This window comes from Stegodyphus dumicola, chromosome 8 (genome assembly GCF_044657685.1).
Source record: "Stegodyphus dumicola isolate Sdum_Otavi_A_Nest chromosome 8, ASM4465768v1".
Lineage (NCBI taxonomy): Eukaryota > Metazoa > Arthropoda > Arachnida > Araneae > Eresidae > Stegodyphus > Stegodyphus dumicola.
The window spans coordinates 100,910,031-100,923,724 of NC_140775.1; the positions used below are offsets into that span (position 1 = coordinate 100,910,031).

Sequence of the window (13,694 nt, forward strand, 5' to 3'; positions counted from 1 at the left end):
TCCCAGTATGAATGAGTTGTTGGCTATTCTTGCTGCCGCTTCATTAAATTCTTTATCACCTAAAGAGTCTCCCAGCTGATTTCGTAAAGTGTCAGTCCGTGACTAATTATCCGGCCTTCCGTAGAAAAGTAATACTCCCGGATCCTGAAGAAGAAGAAAAACCGCATCGGTCTTCCCCACCCCTGGTTTTATGAATGACCTTAAAAGGTTACACAATTTATATCTCTTGGATTTTCTCTTTTTTCACTCCCCGCGGAAACCGAGAGTTCGGCCGCAGGTGTTTGCAGCACTCAACCGGGTTCCGCTTGGCCGACTGACACAATATGGCGGCGGTATCCAAAAGATATCACGCGTCATTACACGACGGCCGCGAGGGGGCGCTGATATGCCACCTGAGCTTCGAGTTTTCCTCACTCTGGCTGATAGCGGCGAAGTTTGTTTCCGATCGCAAAGCTGGAAAAAAAGTTTTGGGGGAAACCGAGCGGTAGTTTGTTTTGTCGAAGTTCAAAAGTCCGGGAAGTTTTCGATCGTGGAGTATCGAGAATTAATTTGCTTTGTTGCAGAAAAGACCGGCTACCAAGAAAGGTAAGAGAATTTTTCTCTTTGGTACACCTTGTTACAGGCTCTCCTTGTCTGTGGGATTTTGAAAAAGTATTTATTAAGTCACCACATAACAGAAAATGAAAGAATTTGTGGATTTCAAGCGTTTTTCTTTTCAGTAATGTTATTTTTAGAATCACTTTATTTTTCTACATTGCATTTTTATAACTTTAAAAAATTGTTTTGTTTTGCTAAGTTTCTAAGTTTTCAAAAATCTTTGCTGTTATAAACAAGGCCAACATTGAGAAGGCTGCTTAATTTAATTAATTTTCCACCAATTTTGTATGTTTATTTATATTTTCAAAGATAGGATTTTTATTGCGATGAGGCACAACAGAACTTCAGGTACGTAATTGGAACAATCAGGATGGAATCGATTAATTGATTTTTCATATACAGAAAATGAATATTTCAGGTAAAATATTTACTCTCGAGCATTATATTACTTAATTTAAACAAATATAAATATATTTTTCAAGCACGAAGTACTTTATTTCGACATTAAATTAGATTTTTTCGTTAGCACCTCAAAGAAAGGTTTACCATTAATTATTTTTAAAAATTTTAAATTGTGAACATCATTATAGTTTTAAAAGATATTACTATTTTTAAAAAACATTAGAAAAAATTATGTTTTATTTTTATTATCAGTTCTGTAACGTAAGGAATTAGAAATATTTTTTATTAATTACAAAAATTAAAAAATTGTGGATGTTCGTGAACTATATATTGAATGATTTTAAAATATTGAAATAGATCCATGTTTTGAAAACGTAAAATAAAGCTTTGATGTGTTAAAAAGTGCGTTTACTGCATTTAAATCCACCACATTTATTAATCTTGAAAGATAGTTTTAAGATCTTATGCTTTGTCAAATGGCAGCAGTCTGAGAATCAGCTATGCACAGCTCTCATGGAAGGTAATTTAAAGGTCATATATTTCGCCCAGTGACACCGCTTGACAAGCGAATAAATTAGAAGACTAAGTAGATATTTAAATACAATGGAAAACTAGGAATATGGTTTCACGATTTCTATCAAAACATTCACAATAAAACAACAAAGAATTGACTAACAGTGCGTAATTTACTAACACAGACTAAGTAAGTTACGTGACCTCACGTACCTATGAAAATCACAAAAATCACGTGATATTTCACGTCACGTGCTCCTTTTTGCTACTCAGTTCTTCTTCTGCTAATCTAGCTCAAAGATACCTGGGTAAAACTTGCCCCAATAGCGAAGACTGTTTATATTTCTGGACTTCTGGAGTCTTTGCCGTCATGTGTTCCGACAACTTTTAACAAGATTCAATTAACCCATGATGTGATAATATATTATAAGTGTTACTATCTACGATATGTTTTCAAAACATAGATTAGCCGATTTAGCATGCATAAAGTAAACATTTCTATGCAAAGGAATTACATGCAAAGAATTTATTAAAAGCATTTTGAATGATTTTTCTTCCAATCTGGGAATATAAAGAAATTACTATGAGCAGAAAAATGACGCGATGCAAAGCATTATATGGAAATATACGTAACATCCTTACAATCTGAAAAAATGCAGTATTAAACTGAACTACTACAGCCAGTCGTCAACAGAACCAATATCGTTCATTAGAATATTACTAGGTATTATTTTATAGTTGAAAAGGCTTTTAAAACACAATGATAATGTTCCCCACCCCCCTTTTTTCCATGGAATAAATTTCTCAAGTAATTACACCAAACGAAAATTTTTGGTGAAGTAAATGTCTTTTCATATTTTCAAAGAGTTATTTCAGAATTTCAGGAAAACTTTCAGCTAACGGAAATACCCTTTTGACTGCATTTTGTCTATTTTTTATGCGTGACATCTGTATGTATGAATAGAATAAAAGACTCTTTTTTCCAAAACATATTACAAAATGTATTTAAAATGGATTCAAAGGATATTTTTCGTGTTTTTTCATACCTATGTATGCATCTCGCATACCTGAAAAACAATTATCAGCCGTAGAACGCTGAATTTGGTGTATAGGACTGCTATAACATCTAGTTATACATCTATAACATCTAGTTATACCAAACATATATAATATATGCAGAGAGAAGAGAGAGAGACTGATCTAGAAATGATGCAGTCCAAAAACGTTATTACAATTTTTAGATTAGAGAGGGGGAATGAAGGGCTATTACTAATTTTAATTATAATTTTTAATTGAATTTGGCAATTTTGGACTTAAAGCTTAATACTTGTAAAGCTGCTAAGTAAGAAAATATGACTTGAACTATAGATCAATTTTGACCAATTTTAAATCTTTACTTAAATATTTGTTTTAGTTCTATTCTTGATTTGAACTATGAATCGATTTTGCCTACCTTTTTCGACTTGATTTAGCTTTCATAACTAGTTCTTGCATAGGAAGACGACGAAACACATTCGCTTCTATTAATTATTGTGAACTAATGGGAAATTGATTTGATCCCCTGGAAAAGTCAATTTCCGGTTAATAAAATTACTTCATTATTTAATACTAGCAGAAGTATCCGATCCCAGTTAGATTAAATTGAGAGTAATGTATCTAACAACAGAGAGAACGATACAACTGCAATCCTTCTCTAATAAAGATGCAAAAAATACAATTCATAGTCATACATTTTTCAGTCTGATGCGATATGGTCAGTCTATGGTCAGTAGTTCAGTCTGATACGATATGATGCTGATAACATTAAAAATTTCGATAGAAAAATAAGCTAATTCTCTCTCATTATAAAAGCAACAATGGGACGCAGTTTTTAATGATTTTCGTCTTTTTAATCAAATGGTCGTAAAAGCTCAATTTCCGTCCAATATTTCACCTATATTCAATTTTAGTCGATTAAATGTGGCAAAAAAATGATCATAATTGATCAAAAATCAATAACGCGAACAAACTAACACACAAACAAACATTCATCTTTATATGTTTAGATTTTGTAAAACTTACAAATTTGTGATTAACAAACTCTACGATTTGGTGTTGGTGTATTTAATTATGGCAAAGCACACGAGGGCTATCTGGCTAAGGGGAGGGATGCCTTTCGTGGAGGACTTTCTAAGGGAAGCTGGCTCGTATACACGTTACACATGGGGAAAACTACGAAAACGCCCATGCAGCCAGCCCGTTCGCGGGATTCGAACCTCGCATCGAACTACCAGTGTTCAGCGACTTTACCGCTCGGCCGCTGGTGGGCCTTTAACTCTACGATTTGAAAGCGAGTAGTAGCAACACTTTTCGAAACAAAACATTTTTATCTCCAACGCGTCGAGACTGTTACCACTCAGAAAAATGAATGCGAAAATTAGCGCTTTCAGAGTTTTTAATTAATATTTCGGTTGATTAAAGTCGTACGAAGATGGGAATAGTCGAAATGGCTTCCCACGATTTTTGGATTCGCGAATTGTGTATTTAATGTTTGCAAGGCTATTTTTATTTCATCGTAAAATTTAGAATTTTTTTATTAATAAACTCTAGGATCTGAAAGCGAGCAGTGGCAACAACTATAATACTATAACAAAATAAAGCAGATTTTCATGTCCAGCTTGCGAGACCGTTGCCATTCGGAAAAATGAGGGCGAAAATTATCGTTTTTCAGAGTTTTTAATTAATATCTCTGATTTTAGCTAGTTTGTTTTTGGTAAAAAGTGGACGTCGACCTTTTCCAGGACCCAGAAAAGAATTGTAGAAAGTTTGGTGACGATAGATGTAGTAGTGACTGAGTTATTAGCGAACAAACAAGCACACAGACTTTCTTTATATTTATAGATTAACATAAAATTATTCCATTTAATGAACATTTTACTTTCAATAGACAATCTTAGAAATTTTTGCTAAACTATTTTATTAACAGTACACTATTTTTATCAATCTTCATGAAGTTTTTCCCTAGAAGATAATCCAAAGAATACTTTAATATATAAATATATATAATTTTTTATAAACAACGAAATCTAACTACATATATAATAAAGTTAGTCTAGCAATACTTATCTAACAATATGTAATATAATTTTATTGTTTTAAATATGTAACAATATTTAGTATCAGTTTATTGTTGTAAATATCTAGCAATTTTTAATATCAGGTTCTAGTTGCAGCAAAAAGTATGTATAATTTAATAGGCCGTACAAGGAAGTCATATAGTTTCCGCATCAGATTTTTTAAACTTGTATAGGCGGAAAATCCCGCTTCACAGAGATATGAAGGCAGCAATATTAATTTTGCCTTCTCAAACAAGATGTGGAATCTTTCTTCTATGCAGCAAGATCTCCTGTAGGCTTCGTTATGAGACGCGATATTAAGTTCGCTGTGAGGTAAGGACATCATATTCTTCTGAGGTTAAGCTCGGTGGTTTTCATTCTCGGTGAATGCATTCAGAATGCATTTAAAGCCATGAAGCACCTTTTCTTGAGATGCTGGAAAATAATATTCGGACGAATCTTTCAGAATTTCGAGGTGGGCCTGAATACTTTTCTGTATCTCTTCTTCAATCTTGATTTTATTTTCATTCAAGAAGCTTTTAGTAAGAGGGAAGCAATCAATGTCTTCTTGCATACAATATAACCGATAGATAAGTTTTCTCTAAAAAAAGCACTTCGATGTCTCCATCATAATTGTAGCATTTTTTTTTGCAGTGGTAGATTCGTTTTATCAATTTCAGATATGTCCAGATATACCAGTTTAGAACACCACTTCATCATTTAAAACCGTTGCCTGTAGAATCAGTGGAGTGAGATCCATGATATTACTTTTTTGTTAGAAATATAGCTGGAAAAAAACATCAAATGCCCTATTTTGTAAAGGAAGAATGTTTTTCTTATTGTTCTTGGCTATGTGAGGTTAACACTTTCTTGCGCAATAGTAAAGCTCTCAGCAGTATAATGAAAAATTTAAAACATCCCATTTATATGATAAATATTTATTACCATCATGCAGACAAGAGTATCCAATCTGACCCAATTAACTAATTGGGGAAGGGGCTCTCACTATGTATAAAGAATATTTTAAAACATTTAATGCAAATTTTAGCTATTATAATTTCAACGTTTTATTATTGAGTACAAAATATGAAATATGCATTAAAACGTAGTACTTGTGGCGATGCCTAACAAATCAAAACACAACAGTAAAATTCGAAGGAAAGCATTAAAATTATTATGAATTCTATATTAATACAATATTTCATTTCCAATATCGAAGCTACACATTTAAGTATAAAATAGCATTTAACGTGCTATTTAAATGCTCCTAATGCACTGAAAAATTCACTGCCTGAATGCAAAAGCGATGAAAAGTGTAGAATACTAGTGTAGAGTGATATGTGTAGAAAATATTGCTGTTTATGAATTTAAGTGTGTCTGAAAAAAAAAAAAAAAAAAACGAGAAAGCAATATAGAGTCTTATCACCAGATGATACTCATTTTAACTATTGATAATTGAATGAACCTCAGTCAAGTATATTTTTATACCAGTAAGCAGCATTAGATGCCATTGTTGAATAACACCTGATATAGACGCAATGTATCAGTCGCAATCTGCCTTCGAATTTAGATTTAATTAATAATTTCGTTAGTTATTATTTTATGTTATTTCAGTAATCCTAAAAATGTTACATTAAATCGATTATACACACATACATATTTAATTTTTCAAAAGTTAATGATTATTCTATCCGGGAAAATGTAAAATGCGTGTGAAAAGGACTATTGAAACTAGTAAAAATATTTAGCAAACAATAGAGAAATTATACACAAAATATGCAATCAAATTTTTAAATGCACAAAATAAAAAATTATTAAATTTTAAAATGTTTCAATTTAAGAATAAAATAATTAAAAAATCCTTTCATATAAAATATCTGAAAACAAACTGCATTTAATTATTCATAATTTAATGTTTGATACAGACTCGTCAGGGGGTAATTATCTCAAAAATTAAATCCGAATAATCAAGGAAGTCTGAAAATTCATTTCGTCCTTCTTGACTATTTGAAAGAAACAAACAAGCATTTATAATATTAAAAAAAAAAAATTAGAAAAATATATACAGAGTTTTTTAAACCTTATTCTCGAAGAATATACCCCAATGTGAATTCAGGTGTCTAAAAATTAAACTGTTAAATTTAAATCTCAAAAATCAAGTAAAAACGTAAAAGCACATTTAATTCATTAATTCAGTCAAATTAAAAACATAAACCCTGAATTAAAAAAACTTGTCGCATAGAAATATACAGTAGGCCAAAAATAATTACTAAACGACTAATTTAAAATAGCCCTATTTTCCGAAAGTATAATGGCGTCCAATTCTGCAAAAAACATGTTTGTTAAAATGCTAGGCTTGATAAAATTAAAATTTCTTACTGTTACTAAGAGCCGCAAGAAATGTTCCTAAAATTGTAGTACTATTCAAAAAGAAGAAACGGCTTGAATTTAGTTTCTGAAAATTAAACTGTTGAATTAAAACTGCAAGTTAAACTAAAAAGCAAAAGTATATTTTTAATGTGAGAAAGTTCTGAAAATTAAAAGCAGAAACTCTAGATTAAAAAATCAATCACTTTAAATGTTACAAAAGAGTTTATAAAGGCCAATTATAAGTACCAAAAGACTTATTTAAAAGATCCTTATTGATTGAAAGAAAATGACCGTAACGTCGGCCAAAAGCATGAGTGTGTGAAAAAAAATAAAAGAAATTTCTTTTACTTTAATAATTACTTACTTAATTTCTTTACTTTATTTTGCAACGCGATTAATTGCAATGTAAAGTAAAGTCATTCCTCAGATTTCTTACTGCTACCAAAGGATGCAAGACAGGTACTTGATTGCCACTAAAGGCTAAAAATTAATGTAAAATACTAGCATGTAACTAAAAGTTCAAATTGTAGATTTAAACGTACTGTTTACTGTTGCAAAAATGTACTATCGTAAAAAAGTATTGTATTCTTTACTGTTGTAGAAAAGTAGCCTCGGTCCTTAAGTAAAACGCTTTAGCTATAAAATTAGCGAAAAATTAGTAGATGTGATTGGACTTTGTAATAAGGAATATATATTACTTGTGATTAAGAAATTAAAGTTGATCTAACAGGCTGTAGAATTTCACGAGGAAGATGTGAAGAAAATATACAAAGTGACTACTAAAGCTGGACAAAGAGTAAAATTTAAATCTATTCTGGCATGAAGTTAAGGAAAATGAATATAAGCAGAATAAAAGAAGAAAGTCTTCACGCAAAATCGGCTACAATTGTGTCGTTAAGAAACACAAATAAACCATAATTATTAACAGTTGGGAAACCAGAAATATATACAGAAACTATACACATGAATAATTAATCCTAAATAGATTATTTACATATCTCTAGTCATAGTTACTTCATTCTGCTTTATTTTCCTAGAGAAGGTATGGAATAGCGCAATCATTACGTAATAAAATAGAGATTAACTGCTTTTTTAGATATATATATACATACATAACACATTATATACAACATCGTATAAATGATCTAATTTTAGCCGATTTGATTTAAAATGCCTATTTTTAAGTCGTAGTATTGATGTAACAAAAAGATTATCTCTACCCTATTAGTAACAAACATAAAAAATTTCAAAGCATTCAAATCATCTTCTGAGTTGCAAGGATTTTAGTGGTAATTTAAATAAATTCAAAACTAGGAAGAGGGAACTTTAAAAAAAAAAAAAAATTCGCAGTTTATCGTTTTTTGAATATAGACACCATTCAGAAAAACATTTCTAGCATATTAAACTAGAGTTTCTCTATTTATTATGATTATGATATTTTTATGCAGATGGCAGATTGAAGCAAATACAGGGGGACTCGCAGGTCTCAATCGCGAGGAGTCCGCAAAAACATTAATTAATTTTTAAAAACCGTAAGACCATAACACCATCCTGCATTTTAATATGACTGCTTTTAAATTTGCATAGGACACGTTCCTGTTTTCATAAATGTGCAGCAGTTTACAGGATAAATTTATTAACCTACGAATAACATTTTGGGTCAGTTTTGAAAAATAGATAGTAAAAAAAAAAAAAAAAAAAAAAAAAAAAATTATAAAGACCTCTCTTTTTCTTTGTTAAACTGGCAAAAGCAAATGGAGACAACAAGGAATGAAAGCTCAGAAATACAAATTTAAAACGCTTTTTGTTTTTCCTGTTCCTCAAATTAGCAATCTACCATACCATATGAGAGATAAGGTAATCGCTGCCTTTCGTTTGATTGACAAGGAACACTACTAACTTTCGGCCCATCTTTTTCCAATGGCTTCTAACGAACACTATCGAAGCAGAATCTGTCTCGATGGTGTCGCTCTAGCCCGCCTCTCCGCTAGGAAGATATAGAAAATCTATGAATATTTTCTATATTGTTTACTATACTGTCTTGCGTAGTGTTACTCTTATTTTCGATATTGATAAGAAAGGAATTTTTGAATTCTTGTTTGTTCGTTCTCTGCTTTTGATAACTTTTCATTTGTGTTTTGTACTATATTTTATTTGTGCCTTTCTCCTTATCTCTGCCTAAGGACTTCTGGCCACAGGCTTTCAGCATTTGATATAAAATATTCGTTTTCTGTCTGCGTTATACCAAGTATGGTCGTTATCCGCCACCGATAGCGCTGAGAAGGTACAGACAAGGTGTATATAGTTCAGAGTTAGTAAAGATTCTTTCAGGAGAAGGTTTTGTTGTCATAAGGTTTTGCAGTTTAAGGTATAAAAGTTGTAAAGTCCATTCACACGAGCTAAAAAAGGGTTTAACATGTAAGCCAATCAACGAAGGGAAACTTGCGATGCGTAAATATTTAGTTGACTCAGCTAAACTATCAACCGAATGTCAGAATTGTCATTTCCTGTTTTCTGCATTGTGAATGGTTGGTTATTGTACTTAAGCTGGCTAAAAAGTTAGAATATATAAAGCTAAAAAGTTAGAATATATACGCAAAATGCTAAAGCCAGTTTTGGTGACGTAACAAGGTCTGGTTGCCTAACAACGAAACTCGGGTTAGACCTCTTATGATCGAAAATCCCTCGTGTGAATCAAGCTTTGGGGGCACTAAAAAGCAAGTGAGCAGTAAGAACATGCTTGAAAAATTTAGTTGCTTTAAATAATTGTAACTTTCGGACCTCGTGCTTCCAAACTATGATTTTGCATTCTGCATCTTGAATTTCTGGGTATTCCTTTTTAAATTAGAATGTCTGTCTTCACTTTTTAACTTAAAACTATTTCATGTGTTAAATGGAATCTTAATACGAAGTACAAACTGCATTTTTTTAATCATTTCTTATATTTTTTTATTTTTATTTGAAATTTTAACGAATAACTATTCTTTGAGGCAATAAACTACGATCTAAAATTTTCAGATTTCATCTTTCTCCCTCTTGATTGCTTATCGGAAAAAATTCAACTTTGCAAAAGTCCCTTTTTTAAGGTTAGGGGGGAGAGAAATGAAATGAATTGGGTACTTAGGCAAATAAAAAATAATTTTGTCCAAAAAAAAGTATGTTTTGCCTTTTGTCTTACAGAAATACAAACACTTCGTGTTTCAACTTTACTTTTTTTTTTCTTTGATCTGGTAAAAGTTAACCAGTCCGTATCTCCTAACAGACGTGAAGCGAATTATCGCCATACGTGCTATAAAGTAACTACAAAGTCAGAAAAAGGCTTAAATAAACTTTTTTTTTTTTTTTTTTATTTAAACAGTACTTTGTGCTGTTGCCATAGTTGTTGATATAGTGCTGAACATGAGTCGCATTGCTCTGCTAACAATATTAGCCACAACTCATGGTGATGCAACAAAACAGAAGCAGTTAATTTCGATTTAGAATGTAAACTAGTAGTCGCAGACTACTCAATTAAACTTTATTCTACGCTGGCTCGATAACTTCACCAGCATATCAAATTCAAGTGTCAGCAGCGATAACGTAAAGTCGAATAATTTCAATTTATTAGCCGCCCAGACGGTATAGTGGTTAGGTGAGGCTGACTGCGATACCGAAGTGCCCGGGTTCGAATCTCGGAGAAGGCATGGATGTAAAAGTTGCCTGTCCCTTCATAGGAGGCAAAGGCGGCCCACCTTTTAGGTGCCTCCATAATAAAGAGACCACCACATCTAGCTTAAGGAGTAGCCGATGCCGGCATAGGCAAGTGCCCGCCATTGGAGAAGGGGGAATTTCAGTTTATCAGAGCTGTCAGAAACTAAAGGTAGCATGCATAAGCAGGCTAGAAAGACGCTCTGCCTTCTGAAATACTTCAGGTTAAGTACTAGCTACATTCATCGACATTCGGGTGAGGAAACGGAAAGGAAAAGTTATAATAAAGGCTTAAATTACAAATAACTGGTTTATCTAAATAATAACCTTATATACTGTATTATCTTGTTGATAAAACTGTATCATAATAAAAAGATAACATTTCCTCACTTGTTGAATGCATATTTGTCCCACACATGGCAGGGAGAAACACAGTTATTGATTTTTTTAACGCCCAGATGAACTGCGGTCACCCATAATGTTTTCATAGATATTTAGATTTCCACAGTACGCATAAAAACTTTGAAAGGAAAAGGTATTTTAAGTTAATTTGATGTAAACATATAAATGTAAGTAAAATAGAGGAGTTTGAAGTATTACAGTCTGAAAACGCTTTTCACCGTTAAGGTTATATTTTAAAATCCTGGATTATATATGGGTCTCGTCCCACGTGGAGCGGCAGAATATATTCTCAACTTCCGCTTCGCACGTAAAAAAGAACTCAACGCCAAATAGAGAAGTATTCTGTTTGCAGAATCGGAAAGGGCTGAAGACGAAATAAATCGACTGACGAGTTCCCGAATATCGTCTGGCGCTGGAACTGAAGCGTGACGCATGCGTGGGCTGCAGTAAAAGTAACACGTTTCACTGAATCACTTATTTATCCGCCGCTTCTTTTGTGGGTTAGTGTCGCTCTTCATTTCCATTTCGGGGCTCGATTCGGCGAGAAGAATGGACGAACATTTTCACTTCTTCCGGTTCCCTGTTCGAAATGGCCGACCTCGAGAAACGGATCGACCTCACTTTGCGGAACAGATGTAACCTCCCTTCCATTTGTTTGAGGAGCTATAACCCAATGAAGTTAAAATCTTTTAGAGCTCTTTTTATAGGGCCTAAATAATTTTCGAATTTCCTAGTATGTTGTTAAGTCTATAGTCATGCGTTTTATTTATTTCTGTTAAGAGGTTATGTTATTCGAACTACAGGAGGCAAAACCACGAAAGAAATCCAAATAAATTACTTCATAATAGACCACAATAAAGAATTTTATTTCTATATTCAAAATGACAGCTTCCTTATTGCAACATAAATTAATTTTGATAATGAGTAAATGGCATGAATAAATTTTAACATATTTATTTTATTGAATAAAATTTAAAATTTTTTAACACTTCTAAGACGTTATTAGTTTCATAACGCGAATTTCTTTCCCAGGCAGATTACAAACTGACGCCAATTTTCTTGCAAGAAAAATTTGTACAAGCCTTATGCGCATGTAATCCAATTAAAAACCGCCAAGTTACATCTTTAATAATTAGATTTTTTTGATCTGTTAATTAAGTCCTCCATATAGCGTTAATTTACAATGGAATAATAACATATTTTTTCCTGCTACGTTTCGCAATGGTTTCTTGCACAACTCATTGTAAATCCTTGATTTTATGTTTTGCTATCTTGAATTTCTATGGGTTCATTTTTAAACTAGAGCGCATATCGTCAATGTTCGGTTTAAAACAGTTCTACGTGTTAAAACTAGAATCTGAATATCTACTTTGCATAAGCAAGTATGCAGGCTAGAAAATATGAAAGAAAACTATTAACTTTGATATGGCAATATTCCTCATTTTAATTTGGTTTCTGTCCCTTCCTGTATTAAAACTACTAACTGTTTATAATATATGGATTTAAATAGCGCATTTACAAATTAATTCGCGTTATGCTATCTTATCCCATAGCAATGCGGATATCTTTCTTCCAATAAGATTAAAGAAACTTTTGACTATCCCACGATTTTTCTGAATGCGTATTTATTTTACCGTGTCACATCGCTGTTGTTAACATGCATTGCTCTTTCCTCTGTGTCGTCCATTAGCTCAAGATGTGCTACGTAATATAAAATTTGGGGGGGTGCATATCATACCCATACTGATAACTGACTGAGTATATATACCTCAAGAATGTCCAGCAATAAACTACGCCACCATCACCAATCCATTTTATCTGTAACTCAATCATAAAGTTTTTCGGATTAGATATACTACATATATTAATTCATTTTTGAAATTTTCAGTGCTTACCTTCTAAGTGATAGACTGTAATTTGAAGTTTTAAAATTAACATAATTTTCCTTTTGCAGATTATCTAAAAATTAGAGATAGCACTTCGCGTAGAATTTGATCAATGTGTACATGATAGCTCTGTTTTAGAAAATTTTGATTATGCTTATTTACGAAAGCAATTATTACAATTATTATTATTATTATAAACATGTAAATAATAATAATAATAATAATAATAAACAATTAATTGTTTAATATCAGAACATTTCTGGAGAATTTTGTTTCTGTATCGAGAAATATCAGTTTATTTAGTACAGTAGAGAGGATTTTATTATGCATTTATAGGAATAAGCTTTAATATACGTATTTGATTGATTAAAAGATACTATCGTAACATTTTACCGTTATTTAGTATGCAGTGTCATAGCCACATAACAATAGAATTTACTAAGCAGGAAGTCATATGTTCGTTACATGATTTTTGGTGATCAACAGTCGAGGCTAATTTTGATGTTATCTTCTTCCTTATATTTCAACGCTTTAATGATTGTTTCATTGTCAAGTGTATCTAAATGTGCCATTATTTCGTCGGTAAAACTATTAGTCTTGAGCATCTTGAACAAATTTGATGAGATTCTACTTAATATACACAGTGTGTCGACGCTAACTTATTTAATGTATGCAATTGCTTTATTATTGCGCTTAATACTGCTAATTAGCTCATTAGCTCTTCAGTATGAATTATGTTCCT

General features: G+C 32.0%; 1 protein-coding gene across 4 annotated transcripts in view; it reads left to right on the top strand.

The window, feature by feature from the left end:
* The window catches only part of LOC118192690 (protein O-linked-mannose beta-1,2-N-acetylglucosaminyltransferase 1-like), a 438,475-nt gene that overhangs the window by 202,383 nt on the left and 222,398 nt on the right, over positions 1-13,694 (top strand). For 2 of the 4 annotated variants that reach the window (XM_085822184.1, XM_085822181.1), the window contains exon 1: positions 437-585. The exons of the other annotated variants lie outside the window; for them this stretch is intronic. The gene's annotated coding sequence lies outside the window, so the exon portion shown is untranslated. Of the gene's footprint in view, positions 1-436; positions 586-13,694 lie in introns of those variants that run through there. 4 annotated transcript variants of the gene reach the window in all.